Genomic DNA, 22,297 nt, shown 5'->3' with positions numbered 1-22,297 from the left:
GAATAGGTTTCCTGATAAGCTTTTAGTAAAATGCGAATGTATTATCACGATCTATGGATACGTGTTCATAAAAATCTGAATATTATCATATTTTGACATTATATATTATCAAGTGAAATGCAGGTGCATGAACGTGTTTCTATAAATGTATTAGGAAGTTTATCAGAAAATAGTCTGCAATTTGGTTTTTAACCGGATTAACAATAATTTTAATGAATCTTTAATAAATTAGCTATACTCATATTTAACTGTGTGGGATGGTGAGAGGGAGGGTAAATCTAGTCTTTGTTGAGTAATATGTATTGTATGAATGTTATTTATTAATTTTAGGTTTGAATGAAATGTGGGGTGCTGTGTTAAATAAGTCGAATTCACTGTATGAAGTTTTAAAAATGTATGAAGCGCGGTGAATGGAGGTATTTAGTTTTGAGTTGTTTTTTAAATGAGGGAAGTTTAAAATGTGATTGATAATAATAATAATCCATCAAAATCACTTCAAGGGCGCTGTACAAATATATAACACATTCCTACGTGATCTATTTAGGTCACTTAAGATGAACACTTAATTAAGATAAACTAATTGTTTATTATCGAAATTTAGATAAAGGGTTCAGAACATAATTGGAAAATTGGATATAATTGGACTTCCTCTCGGGAATGATATATTTAATACAGCTTAAAAAGTAAGTTTTTAGTTTAGACCTGAATTCTGTTGGACTTGTTATGGATCTTAATTCTTAAGGGAGTTCATTCTCCAAGCCTTCGTCCCAGATGCTCCAAAATCGTGATCACCAATCTTAGTATTTAGCTTGCCTAGGTTTCCATCAGTCTGCCTACAGCTGATGGTGTTGATGATCTAAGAGTTAACTGCCACAGACCAGTGTTTTGCGGGACGCATAGTTCAGAGATGTAGGGTGAAACCATTTCATTGATGGATTTAAACACTATCCAGCACAATTTGTACTGGATTCTTTCAGGGCACTTGAGCCAGTGACGGTTACGAAGGTGTTCTGAAATGTGCGAATATTTATAAACCCCGGTTACGAGCCATGCTGCTGCATTAACCACTGATTGAGTTTGTCAATTTGATGCTTTGGAACGCTTGATATGTGCATTGTTTGTTCAAAATCGCTTACAAAGCCTATACCGTTTCAGTCATAGATGACTATAATATTAAATGGAGTAGCTTTCGTTTATGCAAAATCATGAAAACAACCAGACCATGGAGTACAGAAATTTATTGAACTTGCATAAACTTCATTAATGAGATTGAAAGATACATTATGTATGTTTTCAAAGTCTAGTCTAATGCAGTCTAGTAACTGGTTTGTATTTCCACCTAACTGAAAGCGCGCGGTAGTCCATCTTAATTGCCTACTCTGCGAGTTAACAACCTGATGGTTAGGTTAGGTTAATTAGGTGGTAATGGAAACTAGTTACTAAATGGGGAACTTTTTTTATTGCGAATTTCTTCAAATTGTTGGTAATCCTGTTAAAAACGGGATTGCTGGCCATTTCCTGATAAAATTTTAGTCAATTAATAATATATCGGAATACGTGTTCATGTTCGTGAATTTGCCCAGAATTTGAACACGAATTTCGACATCGTGATAATGTATTCATCATTTACTAAAAGTTTATCAGGAAACCAAAGGCCTGTAATCCCGTTTTTAATCGGATTGCGAATAATTTGAAGAGACTCTTAATACATTTGCAATACTCGTTTTACTCTGTGTAGATTGCATTAGGTTATACTTTACCTATTTAAATGTATCATCATTAACTATCAAATAAATTAAGCAATTAGGGCTAATTTCTGTACTCAGACTAGATGTTTGAATGATTTTGGACAAGTGAAAAATGCGTACTCTAAATGTTATAGGCTTTGAAATTATTTTGCAAAAATGAAACCTCCTCCACTTCAGTCTCCATCACGACTGAAACGTTATAGGTTTTGTAAATACGCTGCCCGGATAGTATAATATCCCATAGCTCGTAGGAGATCGTCATAAAACAATACTATATCAACAGTATTATGGATAAAGGGACCGATAAGGCATTAATAACTGCTTACTAGGTTGGTCATATTGTTTTAAAGAAGACAGAGGATGGAGATTTTTTTGTGATTTTTAGTGTTTTTTTTTCAATTTATTATGCTGATAAGTTGATGACAGAAAAAAGGCAATCTTGATTTTAATCATAAACACATTCCATTAATAAAGGGATACCGCTAATAGATATTTTGTAACCTCTAGTACTATGTCGTAAATGACACAAGTGCAACAAAGTTTAATGGAATTCTTGTGGTAATTCGTAATAGTTTTTACATTTTTTTATGCGATAGATCTACTCTAGAGTCCCAGTTACACTAATGAGATGAAGAAGACAACGAAGAAGAAGGAATACGTCTAGCTATTCAGATCTTGTCACTAAATAATCAATGCAATGCTACGAATTTCCTAAGAAAGTATGTATAAAAGAAAATAAGATATGTATGTATGTACCTGCCAGTGGTGGTCAGTGACTTTTCGTATGGGGGATGATGAAGTAGTATAAACCTACTTTCAAACATACAAATGACAAAAATAGTATTTCATTTATATATTATCTATATAAATCCTTCATTCTCCACACTCCACAACATTATTTATTACAGATCAAAATTAAATTGATTAAATAGGTGATCTAAAGGTATTCAATGTTTCAAATGGTTTCAGTAATTTGACACAAACTGTCAAAAATGATGCTCACGCGAAAAAATTTCTACTCGTGCTAAAACAATCCACTTGCTTTGGGTATGGGTATGCTATTCTGTGTATTATGCCTATAAGCATTAAAGTCATTTTTTGTGCCTTAGAATACGTGTTCAGCCTAGGAACAACTAGATGGGCGGGACTGAATGTGTGTACAGAATGAAACAGAGAACCAACTCCACATTGTTGCTGGTGTCTGTGTGTTTACGCAACATTCGAGCATTGAAAAATTATTATATTTTGTGTTTCGACGTATCGCGTTTCGCGTCGTATTGTTGTTGTAAAGTCCTGAGGATGGTACGATGTCATTTAGTTGTATTACCGAGTGCTGAAAAAAAAGTGCAAAGCTTTTTTCAAATTCTGAATAAATAAATAAATAGTAATTCATTGGATTGAAAAGCCCAGAAAAAAAGGTAGTACAACATCAAAAATAATGTATGAAGGGAGAGCGCCTAGTATCTGTATTTCATACCTAGGTACTTGTTGTTCGGGGGTGGACACACTATATACAGCTTTACAGCCCCTATTGACTTCTCGCCACTACTAAACAGAGCTAAATCCCTTTCAATCAACTACGTACATACTGATTGTTGCTAGTATCCCATTAAGGCGATACCGTTAGTACATACGCAATTACGCTTAAGGCGAAGCTTAATGCTAAATCACTATTTTGATTAATCTTTATAACGAATTGGTTTTCATTATAAATACCAAAAAATCCTATCGTTTCTATCGAGTAGAATACAAATAAAAAAATAAATTACTCAATAAAAAATATAAATGTAAAATACTAATTTTTTTTTCTTTCAATAGAAATGTATGAACGCATAAAGAAAACAACTTTTTAAAAATACGGTATTATAGCAAAGATTATTTGTGACAGTTTCACTTGATTGATTTTTTTGCTTTATCATAAAATTATTTACAAAATAAATCAAAACCACTTTTGTGCTTGAAACCGAACGTTTCTAGACTCCGTTTGTCATGCGATTTTAATGCCTATTACCTACATTCGTGACAATATAAGGCTTACCAAGAATATACACATTTTCGGCTTGTAGCTTCCTCATAATTCAAAATCGTGGAATAATAATATTTTAAGGGTAGGTATATAAAATACCGCACTCAAGTTAATGTTTGGGAAAATCACAAATAAACAGAATAAGTCACTTCACAGAGAAGGTGACAAATTCATAACTCAGGATTAGACAACATACAAACTCATATAATGCGTATGTACTTATAATTTGAATACTTTCCCAACCAAGGGTTTTGGCTATAATGGTAATTCTGTAGACTTTATGGGAATTAATACACTTTTCACCCTTTCCTTATTTTCAAAGCAAGAGCACCTCAAAGGAGCTTACGGTTGCTAAGTGATGTCACGTTTATGACACACTGAATGGGTCTTACGTTTTGCTTACACATTATTGCTCTACATTGATCTTTGGATTTGATAAAATTATACGAAAAGCATACATCATAATATATATGTATTGTGTTCAATATACAAAAAACAAACTTGAATAACTAACAAAGAACATATTTTACAGGAAAGTAATAAAATATTTAGATGATACAACTTCTTCTGGATTATTTTTGATATTATTTTTCAAACGTTTTTTTTTTACGTCTAAACAAATTGATTATATTCCTAACAATTCAAATGTTTTCTGTGTTTATTGTAACCGTTTACGTTCTATACATTTTTATTTATCAACCTTATAAATATCAATAGTACATTGAATGGCGTACTGTTTCTGTCTCGCTAGGAATTTCCGTGTTAATAGCAAACACATTTTACAGGAGATTAAAATATTATAAGGGCCTTACTTAACCATTAATAATGTGAATACAGAATGAAACAGAGAACCAACTCCACATTGTTGCTGGTGTCTGTGTGTTTACGCGATATTCGAGCATTGAGAATGTATTATATTATTATTTCGACCAAATTTAATTAAATAAAATTTAAATAGATAAATGCTTATTTATATCTTAATTCCATAATTACAAGATCACTTGGTGGGTTATTTTAATTTAAAATAAACTCAATCATTAATCAAAATTTTAATTTTAATCTTTTTTTTAAGCACCACTATTTAATAAAAAAAAGGATCGAGATGTTTAAAATCCAATGATTTCTTCACCAGGCCTCTGGCATATGATTACTTTTTGTCCGCTCTGCAATAAAATTCAACTGAATGGAATATTTCTGAACATATCTGAAAACTAAAAACCGTTTTTGAAAAGTATAAAAATACAATTTTTAATCGGACCCAACACCGCTGAAGTCATTTCAATTAACGTTTCAATTCTGAATGGTGATCTTACACCACGGCGATACTCAAAGTATCTTCCACTATAATTTGTTTGTAAATGGTATCTGTTTTAATGATTCAGTAAAAAAAAACAATTGTTAATCGTCGAGTTCATCTGGATTTTCTTATTCGCAATTTTTCAATATTATAATATATTCGCAGTTTACTAAAATAAAAGCCTATCAGGAAACCTTTTTAAGGAAATTTTGTTTCATTAATTTATTAAATAAGAAAAATGCTTTTAGGATGCGATATCTACTCTTCACAAAACTACTTGTTAGATAAAGTAGAGGATATAAAGGAGCTTTCAGCGGTGTGCCTTTAGTTTGAAAATATTCCAAACATAACCACAATCCTATTCAAATGTTTCTCAGAAGTGACAATAATTACCTTACCGTATAACAATATAATATAACAGTCGGGAAAACCATTTGATCAAAGTCCTTCAGATCTCTATGACAATAATCAAAATTCAAATGTAATAACTGCCTTCGAATAATAAAACCTTCTAGAAAATCGTTCTTATTTACTTGGCACAAAAGGCGTCCATGTAAACAGCGAACTTGCAAACAGCAAATCTGTAAACAGCGAATCTGTAAACAGCGAGGCAATAAACAGATTGTGAACAATATCGCTGGAGCCCGCCCTTTAGCTCTGTACATTGAAAATTTCTAAAGCGTTTGATCGCCTTTCCAGGAATTTAAATCAGTTAATTAGAATAATTAATCCACCCAAAGAGTGAAAGCTCCAAGTAAATTCGCACCAGAAGGAACTTATGACAAAAGCTCGCTTGAGAAATTTCTCCCCAATTATTATTCTAAAACATCTAGCGCAGTGTTTCTCCATCGGAAGAAACATGTTCGGTTCATTTTTGTTGTTTGTTTTTGGGGTGTTATGCCGTGTTGCGCTAACTCCTTCTTTAGCCGACGTTTCGGACAGCGTTGCAGTGTCCATCATCAGGGCAGATCCGGTAGATCCGAAGATGTGTCTTCACATCTTGTCCACATCTTCGGATCTTCCGGATCTGCCCTGATGATGGACACTGCAACGCTGTCCGAAACGTCGGCTAAAGAAGGAGTTAGCGCAACACGGCATAACACCCCAAAAACAAACAAAAAAAATGCTTTTGGCTGTGAGAATCTAAAAACTTACATGTTCGGTTCAATCTAAATGTTCGGAGGGCAATAATAAACTAAAATAAATAAATAAAAATTCATTTTCTTCATAGTTGCAAAATTACTTGTGTAGCGTCATTTTAATTATATGAAAATGAAACCCTTTGAATACACTTTTAACTAATTATAATCTGCATGTTTCAATGCCAATGCCTTGTTTGTCAAGATAATGAAAATTAACACTAACAAATTCGTATAAAATATTTGCCAACCGCATTTGGCAAACGTAGAAACACAAGCAGAACGTTTTCCAAAGGAATGTTCAAGATGTAATTTCACGCCCATAACGTAGGCAATTAACTCGGCATCGGTATCAAGGTTTGCTGGTACTGTACTGAGTATTGGTCTGTAACAATGCCTAAGCGATAGATATGGAATTAGCGGCCACCACAAAAATATTGTCTTAGCAATTATTAGATAACTTTGAAATTTTATAAATTTTAAAAGGTGTTAATAGTCTGTCAAATATTATAAATAACCATTATTTTAAAAAGCCATCTCTTTAATTTATGTTCACATTAATACCTATATTGACAATAATTTATTTTTGCTGTACATATAGTAACTCTTTGAAGCCCGATTTCTCCTACTGTTGTGTTAATTTATAAAAGTTTTAGATATATAAATATGCACATGCAATAAGTAACTATATCGTAATTATTTTACATTAATATATTTTATAATAACAACTAATTAATTGGTACTCATTTGTTTAGTCTGATATTAGTTAGTTTTTGTTATCTTGACTTTAAAACGAATCGATTATTTTGATTAAATAATAGTGATGTATTAAGTTATTGATTTATATCAAATTAAAATGACGCTACAAGTGAATTTGCAATTATTGCAGAAGAAATTAAATAAATAACCTTTAATCTAAAAAACATGTTATTAAAAAGGAAAATTAAAAAACAACAACAGAAATATTTCTTTCATAATAACTTAATAAATTACACCCCCTCCCTTCCTCTCATACACACCAGCAGATATGTATGGGGGTTCATCTTTAACATAACATGGTTTGGCACCCACACAATTATAAAAATGAAATGTTTTATTAAAGTGAATTATTACTCTGTTATCAATTACGATTATATATTTGTATGATTTGCTTGTAAAAAACATACGAAAATCAATAATTATTATTTTTTGTTAAAAATTCTAATTACATGATTTTTTTCATATGGCAACCCTGAAATTCTGAGAAATAAAAAGATGGCAACACTAGCATGAATTTCAACACGACACGTATCTAGGTTGTAGTTAGTTAATCCGTGTGTCTGTAGGCTTCTTAATAATATGCGTATGTCTAATATTATTCATTTTTATCCCAGAAATCAGTTCAAACTATTTTCATAATAATATATTATTCATAATTAATCAACGCGTGGTGAGCCTTCCCTCGCAAACATGCAACTTTTCTGACTACTCTGAAACAAGAAATATGTTTTCACCTGAGGCGCTTTTCCATTGGTGCTTGTATTTGTATTGTTTTGGTAGGAGAAGGGGGAGGCGTAGAGATTTTTAAAGCTTTAAAGTGGGCACGACGCAAATAAGGTTGAGATACACTGATCTAGCGTAAAATATAGAATATTATAATTCATTATTATTTGTCCTCTGATATGTAAGGATGAATTTATACTTGTTTGCGCATCCTACTCAAAATAATCTCATATTTTCAGCAATTCAATTTACTCGTAGTTAATTATTTTCATTATTATTATTTTTTTTAATAACCTATTATTTAGAGAATTGTTTATCTGTCATAAGATGAATTATAAGTATTTTTGAACATGTTTTCTTTCTTTAATATAGTTTTATTATTTGATTTGTTCCTATTGTGTGAGTAAAAAATGAAGGTGCTTTGTTTATTTGCCAATATTATCGATTTTGCCAATCAAATTTTCATATATATTTTTTATTTTTTCTAGCTTCAATCAGAAACCCAATCAAATACAGGCTCTGTTTGAATTGCTTAAGTGCAAAACGTATTCTGATGATTTATGTTTAATCGCAAGGGACTTACTTAACTTATTTAACCTGTGATTCCTGATATTATTTTGAGTAAAAAATGGAAATGAATTTTAGTCTGGGGTGATATTATTGATGTTTTATTTCAACTAAGAACATAAGATATTAATAGTTATTGGAGAATTAGGGACTGGTGAGGGTTTGGGCGGTTTCTCTGCTGAATGACCAGTGACGATATGTGGAAGAATTTTTTTTATTTGTTTTTAAACAAATTTTTCACTCCAGATCATATCAAAAATCAAATGCAAGTCAGGTGTGTATTTTCTTTTTAGCAAAACAACTTCGTGACGCAACAAATTACGACAACACTTTTGCCACAAAATGAACGATATTCGCTGGTTTTGGGTTCGTTTTTAGAAGTTTGTACAACTTTTTTACATCAAATTGGGTTGTTAAGTCCATCTCTATGACTTGTGACGCGATGCCTTTCAGTTCTGCTGTTAGCCGATAAAATTAACAAAGTAAAGCGATAGATAACTTTGTGCTATGTTTTATATTTTAGAAAAAATTGCATTTATATCTACACTTTGAAGCGAGGCATTGGAATTCGATGGGGAGTTATTAGGTTTAGTATGGAATTAGGTTTTTCTTCTTCTTCTTTTGTATGGTGGGGGGGGGGGGTCTGAGGAGAACATCTAAGTCAGTGAGCCAGTCTAGGGCAGTCATAAATTCTGCCGGTGAATGAATGCAGCGGGCATTCTTTGAACACATGTTTGGTGGTCTGTACCGCTCCGCATTCATACATCGCCGACTCTTTAAACCCCCACCTGTGCATCGTATGGGAACAACGCCTGTAGGTGGACCTTATCCTACTGATGGTGGACCAGAGTTTACGAGGCAGTTAGAATCCAGGCTGTCTCTCAGTGGGGTCGGGTACGAGATGAGCATTACATTTGGCCGATTGCCACTCAAGTTTCCACCTATCTGGAGTGAGCTTCTGTCCTTCCATCCAGAGGGGTTTTCGGGACTTCAAGCAACATGCAGGGTGAAAGACGACATGATTGTGCAAAGGTATTGCGCTTTTGGAATTAGGTATGAGAGGATCAATCTATTTTATTATATACATTAGGTCAACGTATTATCTGATTGGAGTAAGACCTTAAGTCGAAGTTTGAATGATAATTAGGATTCTTGCTGTACAGATTTATGAGTATTAGAATATTTTAAGTAGTGAGGGTTCCAGATAGCACTCCCATATTCCCGTCATTAATAAGAGTATTTCGTAAAACAGAAAATCGATGAACGAAAAGATGGGAGAGCTATTAATAAAGACTTGTATTTTATAAAATTTTGCTTTGCCTTCCATAAATAGGGATCGAAATCAATAGCGCCACTAATGGATATAAGCAATCGCCTTCTTCCCAAATCTTCTTGTGAGGCTTAGTACCTACATTCAAACATATTATTATTATCGGTATCGTAAGGGATGTTCAAATGCCACCCCAACTTGTCGCTTAGGGTGGACGTTGGCATCTTGGCCGCTATACTTGGAGGTGAAGTGGCTAATATACCCTTAAAGTTGAATAGCTCTGGACTCGAGAAGGGCAGATTTAAATGTAACGACGACACAAAGGGCATTAGGTTAAAGGGCAAGGAAAATTTTGGCATTCGAAATATTTATTTATAAAAGTTAACAGCCAAAAATGAAACCAAAAAATTGATAAAAATTGACCTAACCGCCGCACTTTTAACTATGGAAATGGCACGGATTATGAAAATTTAATTTCGTTTCAACTAAATTATTACAAGAAACCATTTACATCGGGAGAAATGGTAAAAGATGCACTAAAGTTCAATTTTCTCTTGTAAAAAGAAATTTTGCGGCTATTTGGGATTTTTAAATATGGATTGACGTTTGTGAAAGTTTGATATCATTCTAAAACTGTTAAAATAACCCAAACTAATAACCTATTTAAATGGTTTAATTTTAAAAACTTGAACTGACACATCTCCCTAGACACGAGTTATTTTCAATTAGAGAAGTATTAATTAACAACTTGGAACATATACTATATACTTATGCAGATCATTTGAAATAACATACTGTTGTGCACCGCCATTGGACGGTTGGTATATATACTCTGATATTACTTTGCAATTTTCTTAATATTAGCCCTCTGTCTGCTGTACACTTACTCATGTTCTTACTTACTTTTTCAAATATGTATAATTTGTTATCTTCTGTTAATTTTGTGCATATAAATACAGGCTTTTCCAATAAGAGGTGTTATTTTGAATAGCCCGCTATTTCGGTAGATGTTACTTTTGAAGCTGTCATTTTTTGACATTTGACAAGTAGAAACTACGCCACTAATAAAAATGGAACGATACACGCTTCAACAACGCATTTAAATTATTGAAATTCACTTGAGTGAATCAAATGCAAATCATCTTGAGTGATGAGGCCCATTTCCACCTCGGTGGCTTCGCCAACAAGCAAAATTGTCGCATCTGGGGCTCGGAAAACCCAAGAGTTATTGTTGAAAAGCCTCTCTATCCTCAACGTGTGACTTTTTGGTGCGGTTTATGGTCCGGCGGAGTCATTGGACCTTACTTTTGAAAATGAGGCTGGAGCAACAGTTAAGGTGAATGGATTGCGCTATCGAGAGATGATTAATGATTTTTTATGGCCGGAATTGGATTGGATGGATATCCGGATTGGATATCAAAATAACACTTCTTATTGGAAAACCCTGTAGTAGTTATTAGTGATTAAGTTTAAACAAGGTGTAATTTCTATAATCTGTGTCCAAAAGTGCGGCGATAAGGTAAATATTTATCAAAAAATCTCTTAGATAGGTACTTAATGAAGAATGGTTATAGAAATATAAGGAAGTAGCTACCTAGCTATTCAGGTCTAGTTTCTAAACTAAATAAATATAAGTATCTATGCAAACGGTATAGGAATGGGAAGATTTTTTAACATTATTTACCGACATTTTTAAATTCATTAGGTTTATTCTAGTGATACGTAAAATTATGTTTGTTTTTGTTGTGGTTGATTATGCTCGTAAAGTTATGGAGAGTACACAACGATAAATAATTTTTTAATGTTTTTTTTAAACTTTGCGACGTTCTGAAAATATTTTGTGATGAAATAATTTATATGTAGGTAGGTACATAACCCGAATGATTTTTAACGAATTGAATCACACAATAAATAATTACATAAAGTCAGTGTCATTTTTAAAGGTTAGGTACATAATTATGTCGGGGCATCAAAGGGATTGAATTAAAGGGCAATTCAATATTTTATCGTACAAATAATAGATTTGTTTGCTTCCACAGAATTTCACAGGTGATTAATGTACCGAAAATTGCTATTTTTTTACGTTCATAACAATGACAACAAAATAATAACGTTTATTGTGTCACAAACTCAAGATAAAATGTGGCAAGTAAGAAACACTCATATATTTCCAGTATAATCTTAATTCATACGTTGTTTATGTATAACAAAGATAGAAATTCCATATGAAACAGCGTTTTTGTATTTGCGTCGAATACTATATTCTGCATCATGGGTGTGGCTGAGATAACAAGATACGCTTACTCGCTTACATTCTAAGACGAACACGGAATACTGTATGAGACGACTTACTGCGAGGGCAACTTGGCACTTTTTAATACTTATAGGTAACGCACGACTTTACGTTACGCGTGAAGTTTAGTACTAAAACTAGGAAATCAAAAGCAATACAATTGTCTTACTTTTGGCTTGCGGCTTTGAGATTTCTACAGCGCGTCTATATATACTGTGATCATTGAATTTAGTATTACGATGTTACACAATTTAGATTAATTTTGAGGCAGATCACCACTCTAGACAAGCTTATCACATTTTAATCCTAAATAACCTAACCGAACCCAAACTTCCCTCCCTTGTATCATATTATTTTCACCTGACAACTTTCTCTAATATCTACTGTGCTAATATATATTTATGTGCATGTATAAAGTCATTTTTCAAAAGAAAGACAAACATTTAAAAAATAAATCTAATACCATCATTATAAGCTTGTGTAATGTTGGAGAACTTAATCAGCAAACAAATGGCTGGGAACTCGACGAATTTGTAAACTCAACCACTGACCAAAGATATATTATAAAGTATTAATAAATAAATAAAATTTATTTTATGAAATAATAACATTTCAATTTATTCCAGTGGGTCTGATTTTTCCAAACAAACGGTTCACGCAGCCAATAACCATTTATTTAAAAAAAATCTAAGCGGTCGCGTCTATCATGAAATCAATTAAATATCGTGACTTTAACTGAAAACCAAACAAATTAATATTGATCACCCAAAGAATATCTGCTTGTGAGATCTTTCAGCTGAAACGGAACGAAATTTATCAAAAAATAACACAACTCGCTGGTGTAGGAATTTTAAGATCACGGGTGGGACTTGTATGGGTAGGGTTATCATTATCAAAGCATTTTATTTGCTGCAAATAAAGTTGTGTTTTTCAATATCTTTAAAACAACAACAAAAAATCTGATGATATGATTTGAACTTTCACTTACGTTTATCCATGTAGTGATGATATTGTGTTGCACGCGTTAATCTTCTTTGGGCTGGTATTTCAGTGTAATAATAAGTTGAATTGATGTTGTTTTCGGCGTTTAGTTTTGATGTAGCTGTCAAGTGCCGAATACCAAACTTAGCCACGTGGTCTCTATTGATTTTGAGTTCTGAAAAATTAAGGTTCCTCTTCAGACGAACGGAATGTAAAATCAGTTGCTCGAGATGTGACAAGGTTTGTGTAGACTTATCTGGCTGCGGTCCTTCACTATTCGCCTCGAGTCTTCTGTCCTTTCGATCCTGCTTCAATTCTCCTCCACATTCTTTCTTATCCTCACAATTTCTTATCCAGAAACGGGAAATATATAGCATCATAGAATAAAGAAAAATACAAGAAATGCCATGCGGCAGTGGCGGCTCGTGACTTTTGGGTGTACTAGTGTTAATATTACAAAAAATTGCATTACTGATGTTGTTGTAGCTGAAAACGAATTTTTATTTTTTTTGGCGAATTCGATTTTTGTATGTAGATTTTCAAGAAACTTCAGTTTGGCCATGCGCCACACGGATTTCCTGAAAATCTTCATAGAAAAATCGAATTTTCTAAAAAAAATAAAAAATCGTTTTCAGCTACAACAACATCAGTTATGCCATTTTTGTAATATTTAAGCACTGATTTAGTCAAAAAATTAAAAGAAATTTCTGCAATGGTTGAAAAAAACGATCCAACTTTAAACAGAATTAAAAAAAAAAACTTGAAAAATCAATAAAATTAGCACTCTAGTACATCAAAAGTCACGCCTTAATTTTACTATACAAAACTTTATTTCACCATGATTACGAAATTCAAATGTGATGGAATGCTACGATGTCAAGCGAGTATAAATATGGTTCGTGAACGGTCTAGAACGAAAAGGAATTAAATTAGTAGCGACATTTTTATCCGTTCAAATTTGTATGGAAGGCACTTCTAGTTTTCTTCTTTATTCTATGTACAGCCTCCTGAAGAAGAGATTATTGTATCGAACAACGAAAAAAATATCATATTTTAGTATTTTTCACAGCCCTAACTCAGTCCGAAATGCTAGTGAGATTCCTCAGAGGAATGTGCGGAATCTCGCAATCGTAATATTTCGTCTGGGGCGCCATGGACCCATGTTTTATCTCGGCCCGGACCCGCGGCATCTTGTGAGATCACCCGGAAGATGACTGGGAGAGACGATGAGATGAGAGTGAATCATCGAATGAATTCGATTAATATTAATAATTGTCCTTTGTTACTTTAATTAGATGTTTCCAAAGCAGAATTGTTTGACCTTACTATTTGGCCTGCCTTTGGCTAATATTTTTTTTAAGGCAAAAAAATTATTATTTATTCTTATTTTCATAAGGGAAGCTACGAGCCACGACGTTTCCATATAACAATAATTAATTTCCTTATAATAATTACAATAGCGTATTATCCAAGGTGGATATTTTCAGTTGCGAACTTACCAAATTCAAGAGGCCCATAAAAGTATATTTTTCTGATGGTTTGTGAATATTTCTATTATGATTTGACTTTTACAACCTCTCTCTATGGCTATAAATGTATTGTTTTGTAAATTTTTAGTTTTATATAAATTTTTGTTATCTTATTCCTTATTATGCTGTCTCAGCAACGGTAAAGTCACAAGAAGGAAATCTGTAATTGGTTTTATTGTGGCTATATAATACTTATGTACAAATTGAAATAAATTTAAACTGTCGATTTCCCGAAAATTAATGAGTAAAATAATGAATAACATTTCTTGTATATTTATTTTGCAAAAACCGTATAAAAATTAATGCTTTGCGAGGGCGATAAAGAAAATTATTTGGTTATCGTAAAAGTGACACGTAGGTACATGCAGTTAATAGCTAAATTTACTTTGTGCTCAAACTTGTTGAAGGACACATGGAAAATATCCACATTTCCAGCAAGGCAGTTAATAAACCTAGTAGGACAGTTTTCCCAGGGGCATTTCGACAGTCAATGAGGTGGAAAAGTTAACAAAACTTTTAAAATCGGTAACGGGCATTGAAATCGTTACAACTGTCCACGCACGAGGTCCATAAAACCATTTTGAAGGCTTTGAAATCGCCTTAATTAACTGGGTTAAGTAGCCTAGGTTAGGTTAGGTTTAATTTTTTTCATCGTTTCTAATGACTTTATATCACTTTTTTAAAGTGTGTTTAATTTTCATTGTGTTGATTTATCATGGAACCATTATTAACATATACTAGGACATTTACAAGTGTTTTTGGATATTTAAAACATTTTAACGAAGAAAGAAGCGCCAGGGCCGTGTCACGCGCATGCAAGAAAGAAGTCTGAGACTTGATGTGATCAACTGAAGTTAATTTTTTTGGAAGTTGGGTACAGAAAATTTGTGAATATGTTTGAACTTCATGAAGCAAGGAGTGTGTATTCTTGTATCTGATCAAACTCTCTGCTTACCCTGTCGACGATATGGCGAGATAGTTATAAGATCAATCTTAATCATTGTAATATTCTAATTTAAAAAAACCCACTTCATTTATATTCAGCCAATCAAATCAACCAATCATTTTAAATACTTTTATAAAATAAAATGACTGTTTACAATTATGTATAAACGATAGAAAAATAAGTATTCATTCCCACACTTTAAATATTATATAAAATAATTTACTTTAAATAACTATCTGAGTAAAAGATAAAACGACCAAATCTAAGGAACTCCACAACTCTAGCGGCTTACTGCAAGGTTAACATTTAGGTCCTATATTCTTCCTTCTCTTCATTAACGACATTCTGCTTCAACAATGTTCAATTTATACGATTTGCTGATAACATGAAACATTACAAAGAAATTATTCAGACTTTCAAGAGTTTCAATCAAATTTAAGTTAATTGTACAGGGTTTTCCAATAAGAGGTGTTATTTTGATATTCAATCGTAAAAGATCAATGATTTCGTTGCTTGTGTGGCACGTAACGCCGTTTTGTTGAATGTAAACGTTGTGCAAATCAATACCATCCAATTCCAGCCATAAAAAATCATTAATCATCTCTCGATAGCGCAATCCATTCACCGTAACTGTTGCTCCAGCCTCATTTTCAAAAAAGTAAGGTCCAATGACTCCGCCAGACCATAAACCGCATCAAACAGTCACACGTTGAGGATAGAAAGGCTTTTCAACAATAATTCTTGGGTTTTCTGAGCCCCAGATGTGACAATTTCGCTTTTTGACGAAGCCACCGAGGTGGAAATGGGCCACATCACTGAAGATAATTTGCATTTAATTAACTCAATTTTATCGTTCCATTTTTAAAAATGGCGTAGTTTCTACTTGTCAAATCTTGAAAAATAATAGCTTCAAAAGTAACATCTACCGAAATAGCGGGCTATTCAAAATAACACCTCTTATTGGAAAACCCTTATAATATAATAAGATCATATACAAATGGAGATACTAAAATAAGAAACAAAAAATTCAAAATTTTCAACTGGTAAGTAGCTACCTATATTAAGGTGTACTTCAAATCTAATGCAAAGAAAATGCTTGGCGATCTCTCTCTCTCTCTGAAACTGTTTCTAACGTCTGACAGTAATTTACAAGAAGATGGTATTTAATTGAAGAGGAGAAGAAGAGAGTGTTTCAAGTGGACTTGTCACTTGGTGACAGATATGGCACAGAGTGACTCAAAATGGTGATGTTTCGTGGCAAAAATGGCACCAGATGACCCGAATGATTTTAAGTTTATTAAGTATATAACAATTCACAGTGGGCTGGTTCCTTTTTGAATAACTTCAACAATTTTTAATCATAATTCCAAAAGAGCCAGAAACGAAAATTTTACTGTGTGTTATTGTTTTTTTTTGGGTTTGTGGGTTTTGGTGTGATTATTTTGCACCTTTTTCAAAAATCTGAAACCGCAGGGGGTTAGACTGTTATTAAATATTCCTAAGGTAGGGCAGTTTATGGGTGAGGTGATTATTTGTTGATGTCATATTTAATTAGATTGCCTGCCTTAGAAGAGAATATAGGAATAAAACAATGGTGGAATTCACATTGGTTTGATTTGATGCCCAAATATTTGTCTTATGCAACTAATAATTAAATGTTAGTATTAAAAATATAAAAGTTGGGAAATCGGCTTGTACAAATAAGTGCGTTACCTACGTAAGTATCTACCGATTTAGTATGTTAATTTTTTTCTGTTAATTATGTTAAATTGCATCAGAGAATAACATTAACTCCACCTAACCTTATCTTATCAATTTAAATACCTAGTACAAAGCGTAGTGTATCTGAAAGCTATTTGGTTGTGAATGATATTTTTGAGTTTTCAATCATCATAAAGATTTTTTTTTTATTTGCGTTATAAATTGTCTCTAGGTACTGATAAAGTGCAACTACTTAAGGGTAAAAAAAATGTTTTCAAAATCTTTTCTAGGTGTAAATTTAAACATGGAATGGGTATCAATAATAACCATCAGAGAAAGTGATGTTATTCAATTCAAACTGGTGTTATTCAATTATGCTGTTATTCTTTATTCAAATTTAGTTTTTTCAATTCAAACTGATGTTATTCAATTGTACTGTTATTATTAATTCAAACTAAGTTTATTCAATTCAAACGGAAAGCAAAACAGGAAAAAGAGAAGGGAATGTGAAGAAAAAAAAAAATCTGTCATGTTCGTTCGAATGATATATTTTTAAGAATGTTTTGAATTTAATGTGGTTTGTCTTAGACAAATCGATATCTGTGCATAATCTATTAATAGTGCTAGAACTTTTTCATTTCAATACATTTTCAAGACAATTAGTATTGTATAGTATTATTATATAACCATATCACATAGTTAAATATTATTTAGGAAACCGATGACAAAAATTATCATGACCAAAATTGTGTATTCCAATGACAAAAATTATCATTACCACAATTATGTATTCCAATGACAAAAAAATTTCATGACTAGTTCCTATATTAACTTCTGTATATTTTTTATATATAATGTAATACAATTTCATAGAAATGAGTACCTTTCTGCTTGTAAACGCGTTCTGTTGTTAATTTATTGTATTTGATGACCAAAACATGTATAAAATTATGTATTTCAATGCCAAAATACCTTTAGTATCACCATGTTACGAGAAAGGACAAAACAATCATCCAATTTCAAAACGTCTAATTTTCGTTCTCTAGAAAAACAATCAAATTAATCCGCATTACCGTGTGAATCGTAAAATTTAAGGTTCAACCCTCAACAAACATCCTTATAAAGCAGTTTTAAATCATTTATTTAACGGTTAGCTTTATGTGTTTATGGTAAGGCTCGTTTGCCCGACACGGGACTAAATGGTCCACATTAAAATATACCTTTGTCTCAATCTGCTCCGAGTTTTTTGTTCTTTCATCTCATCCGAAGCTATCTTCCATCTGCTTTGATAAAAAAATCCGAAAACCTGAATCTGAATCGTATAAGGAGCCAATTTGTGAGTAACCTTTAAATCTCATCCACACAAATCCAAAAAATTAACGCAGTAAACGACCCTAACACAAAAAATCACGATCAAACCACACAAATTTATGATTAAACATGTATTTTAATCGCCACCTTTTGATGATGTTTTTTTTATTTTGCGTAGAATTTTCCGTCCAATTGTGAAATGAGACCCATCTAAGATACAGAAATTCCTATAAATTCTTCAGGCAACACACAAAAAAGTATTATTTTTTATACATCGACTTCAAATTGTTGCTAGTCCTGGTTGGAGTTTTTGGTGAGGTGGTAATGTTTGTTTGTGGTTTTTTGTTGTTTTTATTGGTTGCTTCTGACTAGACGGCGCCAATTGATGTGAACTAACTCATGTCATCAGATATAAGCTGAGATTCGTTTAAAAGACGTGTCAAACAGTGTGTTTGACATCTTTCGGGACCAATTCACTTGTGTTTTACAACTCCGGTTGACATTTAAAAATTTATAAAAATTCTCTGCTTTTAGAAAGTACATACCTACAACCTTATTAAACCTACTTTAAAACCGCACAAGAGTCCTAACTCCCAACCGTCTGGAGCCAGTGAGACTATGAAATCACCAATTGGGATATGTTATGAGACTGAAGGTAGTGGGGAGGGGAAGGAGACAGGAAAGAGGAAGGTAGGGAAGTACTTGTATTTTCATATCTCTTTACCGAACACAGCCAAAGCCATCTCAAGCAACGTTTTAAATCTGAATGGTGGTATTACACCAGGGTGATTTTGAGGGTATCTTTCACTCCAGAACTTGCCGAAAATATACCATATATTATTTCACTATAGTAAATTGTGAAGTACTACAAATAAATCAACTAAATTCTACGGGATTTGAACCCGTGAACCCAACAAAAACTAACACTGGGTAGATTGTTCGATAGACTGTAGAGACTGCCATTTAAAAAATGCAAGATAACAGAACATCCAAAATCAACACCAGGTGGTAGCCCAAGTGGAAGTGCAATCTTTTTCATTACAAGTTTTACTGGAAGAAATCACACTTATCATATAAACCAGCGTTTACCCGTTTAACTACATTACCCTGGAGACATCTATTAAGTGAATGGAGAACTTGGGAACCTATAAAATATGAAACATGCCCATTGGTCGTGAGAAATGTGACGTAGAATGCTAGAGATGGGACTCTTTGATCTTGGATCGGTATTTAGGTACCAGAGGTACGCTATCTGTGTATCGGATCTGTGACAGCGCTTCAGGCTTGTCGTCTTGCCGTGTGTGGGTACCTTCATAATTTAATATTTATTATTATGCAGATGATAATGTATACGTGTGTAGTGTCACCTTTGTGATGACGCGGTGTCGCCGATGGAAATATTTGAGGAATGCTGGATGCTGGGTGGCGGCTCTCAAACTGCGAGGTTGTGCAATAAATACATTAAAAACAAAATCATGAGTTTTTTTATTTATTTATTGGTAAAGGTAAGAGACAAACAGCATACATAAAATATAAATATATACATGTTAAATACAGTCAAGCCAAAAAAATGTTAAGTAAAAGTTTGTCAAGTTACGGGCACCAATGAGAAAAAACACTTCACCTTACAATAGTGATAGTTCTCCGCACGGCGAAAAATGAGTATTGCTAATTTATTAAGAATCTCTTCAAATTATTGTAATCCGGTTAAAAACGGGATTACAGGTCCTTAACAAAAGAATTTATGGGTTTCCTGATAAAATTTTACAAAATACGAATCTCTTATCACGACGTCGGAACACGTGTTCATAAAAATGTTCGCATGTTCATTATATATAATCAAAGCAAATGGAGGTCCATGAACATGTGATCTTCTCTATTAGGAATCTGTAAAAATTTTATCAGGAAAAGGCCTGCAATCCCGTTTTTAACCGGTTTACCAATAATTTGAAGAGATTCTTAATAAGTTAGCACTATTCATTTTTTTCTCTTTATCTCAATGGAAGTGCTAACACTAGAACACGAGGACGCTGTGTTTGTTCTTAAGTTGCAACATTGATCTCTTGGTATCGGTGCATAGCCGGGAGATACGCCAAACGCTTGCCTAAATTTTGTACTCTATTGGTGCTGACTTACCACAAGAGAGCATGTCGAGAAAACAAGTTGCTGGCTTTTGTATTTTCTCTCTCTAACATGGGATTCTTCATGACCTAGAAGACCCCTGCACAGCGTCCCACAAGAACACATATACTTTCAGGGTCTCACGTGTAGAGTTAATAGGATGTAATAGCGTGATTAGTGATAATAATATTTAAATATACATACGTCAAACAGGTATCGTTGGCTGCCTCATGTTTTTTGATATATCCATTTAATATTTCCTCACAGTTTGGAGTTCGTATTTCGATATTATTGAGGACATAAAAAAGTGTCACGCGAGGATAAACAGGTTATGATTGGTCCGAAGATGGGCGGAAAAGTTACGATTAAATAATTCAAAGGACCAAAATGTCAACTAAATCTTATCATGTCAAGTCGCAGTCCTTCTTTAGAGTTTTGAATGTATTGTTGATAAGCAGCTGTCCTGTCAACAGGGTATCGATTCTCCAATTCAGGCTGCTCGCAATCACTACATTGGTCGGCGTTCTTATTCTTGAGTCTCGTCAAAGGTACATACTTACATACGCCAAACGTCAAAAGTCATTCCACTTGAATAACGAGTGGTCAAACCACTCGCTGTTCGACTGGAATGACTTTGACGAGAATCGAGTCCCTGGTGTTACTGTCGTCTTTACCAAGATTCTCTCAGTTACATAATATGTAATTAATTACGATTTTCCTTCATTCTAGTTTAACCTAGATTCGATTCGAAAATCGCTGACTTACTTATAAAACCATATAAATTGTATTTAGCTTACTAAACTACCTACTATAACGTTACCGCGCGTTGTTCGTACCGCTTTAAAAATCTGTCTTGGCACACGCCTTTTGCTTCATGCATCGTCTAATGATATTCTGATTCTTAAATGTCCCGACTCAATTACTCCCGTTTTCAAAAATTCCAAAAATCCTTTAGGTACATACCTATCAGAAAACTGACCAAAAAATCAACTCTTAAAAACATAGTTTTTTTACTATAAAAACTACTATTTAAGTATTTGGAAACAAAAAATTTCCTTGTTTTTGATTTGACTGAGGATTGAACCTTCCTCCCCAGGATTGGAGTCAACACCTCTAACAATCGATCCAAATTCCAATTGGGTATGACCGACATTTATTTGATAAATTAAATGCTATAATTTCATCCAATTTCAGAGAAATTCGCATATATCCGTGTGTGTATGTGTGATTGCCACCAAAAGTTGGTAGAATGCATTGTCATAAACATCGAGTCTATCTGCCGAATTTCAGATTGTTCAGATGTTTGGAAGTGGGTTACTTTTAATTTCCAAGAGTTACATTCGTTCATTCATAATTCGGGGAAAAGCAATTGGATTGAACCAATATTTTTTGAGTATTTTAATTTTATTTCTTGAATTATTTTTTAAAATCTAGACATAATGACGTTATCTGAAACTTTTTACCACTATGGAACAAGGTGCAAAAGTGCATATTATTTATGATACAATATAAATAAAAGTTTTATTTGCTCACGCTGGGTAGGTACCAACTACACGGAGAAAACTTAGTGATACGAAATACTGTTGATATATTATGGTGACTTATGATGGGAGTAACGTAACTTTGTAAAAATCCAAAAATAAGTGATTTTTATATTTTCAGCACATATGCATTTTATGCCACCGTTCTAACAATAGTTGTTTGTGTAATGATCAGCACAGTGGTCCTCCAAGTGTTTGATCGGGGTTTGACTCTCGGCCGTGGCAAATATCAATAATAATAATATTGATTTGTATTGCGCCCTTTTTGTGCGAAATCACCTCAACGGGACTATACATATATATAATACATTTCTACAGTGATCTATGTTATTACTAACTATAGAA

This window comes from Hesperophylax consimilis, chromosome 22, assembly GCF_061612785.1.
Source record: "Hesperophylax consimilis isolate HC1 chromosome 22, BYU_Hcon_1.0, whole genome shotgun sequence".
Taxonomy (NCBI): Eukaryota; Metazoa; Arthropoda; class Insecta; order Trichoptera; family Limnephilidae; genus Hesperophylax; species Hesperophylax consimilis.
This window is presented reverse-complemented; position numbering follows the sequence as displayed.